At 37.9% G+C, this 4,506-nt stretch overlaps 1 non-coding gene across 1 annotated transcript; it reads right to left on the bottom strand.

Moving 5' to 3' along the window:
• Positions 1–1,437: 1,437 nt before the first annotated feature.
• On the bottom strand, positions 1,438–1,511 carry Trnaa-cgc (transfer RNA alanine (anticodon CGC)). The gene has a single exon. It is a non-coding gene; the product is annotated as a tRNA-Ala (tRNA).
• Positions 1,512–4,506: the final 2,995 nt, after the last annotated feature.

The following is a 4,506-nucleotide window of genomic DNA, read 5'->3' as shown; positions in this document are numbered from 1 at the left end:
GGTTCTTTGTGCAATTTTATCCTTCCCTCCCCCATTTCTTTATTTTACTCCAGTTTCTGCACATGTGAGGAAATATTCAACCTTTGATTATCTGAGTTTGGCTAATTTTACTAAGCATGATTTTCTCCATTTCCATCCATTTTACAGCAAATGCCATAATTTCATTATTTTTAATGACTGAGTAGAACCCCATTTGTGTGTGTGTGTGTGTGTGTGTGTTTGCATATCTATATCACAATTTCTTAATCCATTTATCTATTGACAGGCATCTGGGTTGATTCCATAATTTAGCTATTGTGAATTATGTTGCTATACACACTGATGTGGTATGTCACTATAGTTTGCCAATTTTAGATCTTTTGGGAAAATATCTGGTGGTGGGATAGCTGTGTCATGTGGTGGTTCCATCCCTAGTTTTTTGAGGAATCTTCAAACTGCTTTTCAGAGTGGTTGTTCTGAAGTCCCACCAAAGATGTACCAGTGTTCTTTTCTCCCCACAACCTCAACAGCATTTTGTTGTTTGTAATCTTGATCATTGCCATTCTCACTAGAGTAAGATGAAATTTTAGTGTAGTTTTGATTTGTACCTCTCTGATTGGTAGAGATGTTGACTTTTTTTAAACGTTATTTATTGGCATTTTGTGTTTCTTCTATTGAGAAGTTTCTGTTTTGTTCTTTTGCCTGTTTATTGATCAGGTTATTTTATTTATTTATTTATTTTTTGGTGTTAAGGTTTTGAGCTCCCTGTACTCTGGATATTAACTCCCTATGGGAGGAGTAGTGGATCAAGATTTTCTCCCATTCTGTAGGCTCTCTCTTCACACTCTTAATCATTTCCTTAGCTGTGCTATTCATATCTGTCCAACAACTGTGCCACCCAACTATCAGTCTGGGATGTGAGTGGTAGTCTGTCTCTTAGTGCATTTCTCAAGTCTAATTTGCTTTGTAAGATCAGAGCCAGGCATGTGAAGCTCTGGAGTGGGTCCATCCTGTGCTTTCCTGCATGTTTCCTTCTCTGTGATCTTTCTGGTGCTGCATTCTGGTTCCTTGGGGTTCTCCTTTATGGTCCTCTGGTCAGAAAGCTGTGGTTTTAGTTACCATGCTGTTGTGGATGCCCTGTTTCCAGGACTAAAAGTGGGGAAATATAAAGACTGGAAACTCAGGGATTCAACTCACTCTCTGGGGTCTCCAGCTCCTCTGATCAGAGAGAAAATTCCCCCTCTTGAAAGTTTTAGGTGATTGTGAGACCCTGTTGCCACTTTTATGCCTCTGCTGCTGTTGGTTCCCCTGTAGCTGGTACCCAGAACAAGGAATGAAGGCAGGGTGGGGGGAAGGAAAAAGTGAAAAAAGGAAGAAAAATAAAAGTGAAAAACAAGGGATGTCCTCTCCACTCTCTCTGAGGATTGGGGACCCCTTTTCCTATTTTTTTTTTTTTTTTTGCGGTGCTGGGGATTGAACCCAGGGCCTTGTGCTTGCGAGGCAAACACTCTACCAACTGAGCTATATCCCCAGCCCTTCCTATTCTTTAAGTCAGATAGTCTCACTATCCTGATACTGGCTTTGGGGTTACCTTGAGTACAGGGCAGGGGAATTTGGAGAACAAGTAGAAAAATTATCATCAATTCAATGGTAGTTTGATTTTTGATCTTCAGTAATTCACCTCTTCTTATATACTTTTTACAGTCCTGAGATAACTGCTTCATGCATTTTTCCAGGTGTTATAACTTCATTCATTGGGAGACAAATGGCAGAGTGTGTTTATTCCATCTTTTTCTGAACTGGAATGGGGGCCGTTGGATTTTATGAGGAAGGTTTTCTATTATGACATAGCAAGATTTTTTGACAATGATAAATGAAGCAAAATGAGTCACCAGTACCTTGTATAGCATGCTCTCATTTATGCGTAATTGTGTATATTTATAAACAGAGAACCTGGATGTTTTATTATGCTTGCTCTTACAAGCAACATGATACCTAATCAAAAGTGCCTTGAACATTAAAAAAATTTATTATACTGTATAAAAGGAAATCAGAGCATGGTTGGTTCCAGGACTGGTTAATTTTCCAGTTCAAGAATATCAGAGTTTTTAGTTTCCTGTTCAGAAATTCTTTTGACTTTTTCTGAGGGCTATAAGATGACTGTCTTTCATCACATGACAATGTCCAAAGTCAGGAAGAATGGTCTCTTCTTGTTATTGAGAAGGGAAATGTTTTCTTAAAGCACAGGTCTTACTTCCCTTCTGTGAATTAACCAGAGTTAAAAGACATATCCAAATCTAACCAGACTCCAGTGTCAACAATGGAATTACCAGGGTAAACCGTAGCATTTCATACTTATCCTCTGGGGCTAGGGAGGGAACTTTGAAATGAGTTAGGATGCCAATGCTCAAATAAAATCAATTTTATCTTCTCAAGAAAGAAGGGAGGGAAATTAAGGAAAGCACATGGAAATGGAAAGATAACCCAGGCTCATGGATTAGAAGGTAATATGGTTAAAATGACCATATTATCCAAAACAATCTGCAGATTCAATACAATCCCCATCAAGATCCATGTCATTGTTTTTCACATAAATAGAAAAGAATCAATCCTAAAATTCATATGGTACAACAAAGGACATGGAACATACAAAACAATCTGGAGAAAGAAGAACAAAGATGGAGGCTACAAAAATAGAGTTACAAAAATAGAGCAGTCAAAACAATGTGGAACTCTCATTAAGACAGACCCATAAACGAATGCAACAGAATAAAGAGCCACAAAGAAACAACTGATTTGACAAGGGTGCCAAAAATATGAGGCAGGGAGAGGACAATCTCTTCAACAAATGGTTCTTGGAAAACTGGATGCCTATATGCCAAAACCAACCCCAAATGCATTAAAGACTTACATTTAAGACCTGAAACTATAAATCTCCTAGAAGAAAGAAAAACATGATAAAAACTTCTTTTTTTTAAATTATTATTATTTTTTTATTATTATTATTTTTTTTACGTTTACATAGGGTAATGATGTTTATTTTTTTTCCCTTCCCCCCCACCCCTCCCACCCCTCTTTTCCCTCTATACAGTCCTTCTTTCCTTCATTCTTACCACACTCCTTATCCCTAACCCTAAACCTAATGCTAACCCCTCCCACCCCCCATTATATGTCCTCATCCGCTTATCAGCGAGATCATTCGTCCTTTAGTTTTTTGAGATTGGCTTATCTCACTTAGCATGATATTCTCCAATTTCGACCATTTGCCTACAAATGCCATAATTTTATCATTCTTCATTGCGGAGTAATATTCCATTGCATAAATATGCCACAGTTTCTTTATCCATTCATCAACTGAAGGGCATCTAGGTTGGTTCCACAATCTGGCTATGGTGAATTGAGCAGCAATGAACATTGATGTGGCTGTATCTCTGTAGTATGCTGATTTTAAGTCCTTTGGGTATAGGCCAAGGAGTAGGATAGCTGGGTCAAATGGTGGTTCCATTCCAAGTTTTCTAAGGAGTCTCCATACTGCTTTCCAGAGTGGCTGCACTAATTTGCAACCCCACCAGCAATGTATGAGTGTTCCTTTTTCACCACATCCTCGCCAACACCTATTGTTGCTTGTATTCTTGATAATCGCCATTCTAATTGGGGTGAGATGAAATCTTAGGGTAGTTTTGATTTGCATTTCCCTTATTACTAGGGATGTTGAACATTTTTTCATATATCTGGTGATTACTTGTATATCTTCTTCTGCGAAGTGTCTGTTCATTTCCTTAGCCCATTTGTTGATTGGATTATTTGTATTCTTCGTGTAGAGTTTTTTGAGTTCTTTATAGATTCTGGAAATTAGCGCTCTATCTGAGGTATGGTTGGCAAAGATATTCTCCCACTCTGTAGGCTCTCTCTTCACATTTCTGATAGTTTCCTTTGCTGAGAGAAAGCTTTTTAGTTTGAATCTATCCCAGTTGTTGATTCTTGCTTTTATTTCTTGTGCTATGGGAGTCCTGTTAAGGAAGTCTGATCCTAAGCCAACAAGTTGAAGATTTGGACCTACTTTTTCTTCTTTAAGATGCAGGGTCTCTGGTCTGATTCTGAGGTCCTTGATCCATTTTGAGTTGAGTTTTGTGTAGGGTGAGAGATAGGGGTTTAATTTCATTCTATTGCATATGGTTTTCCAGTTTTCCCAGCACCATTTGTTGAAGAGGCTATCTTTTCTCCATTGCATATTTTTGGAACCTTTGTCTAGTATGAGAAAATTGTATTTATTTGGGTTTGTGTCCATGTCCTCTATTCTGTACCATTGATCTACCTGTCTATTTTGGTACCAATACCATGCCGTTTTTGTTACTATTGCTTTGTAGTAGAGTTGAAGATCTGGTATTGCAATACCCCCTGCTTCTCTCTTTTTACTGAGGATTGCTTTAGCTATTCTAGGTTTTTTATTCTTCCATATGAATTTCATAATTTCTTGCTCTATTTCTGCAAGGTACATCATTGGGATTTTAATTGGAATTGCATTGA

Source organism: Sciurus carolinensis, chromosome 3 (genome assembly GCF_902686445.1).
Source record: "Sciurus carolinensis chromosome 3, mSciCar1.2, whole genome shotgun sequence".
Taxonomy (NCBI): Eukaryota; Metazoa; Chordata; class Mammalia; order Rodentia; family Sciuridae; genus Sciurus; species Sciurus carolinensis.
This window is presented reverse-complemented; position numbering and strand designations above follow the sequence as displayed.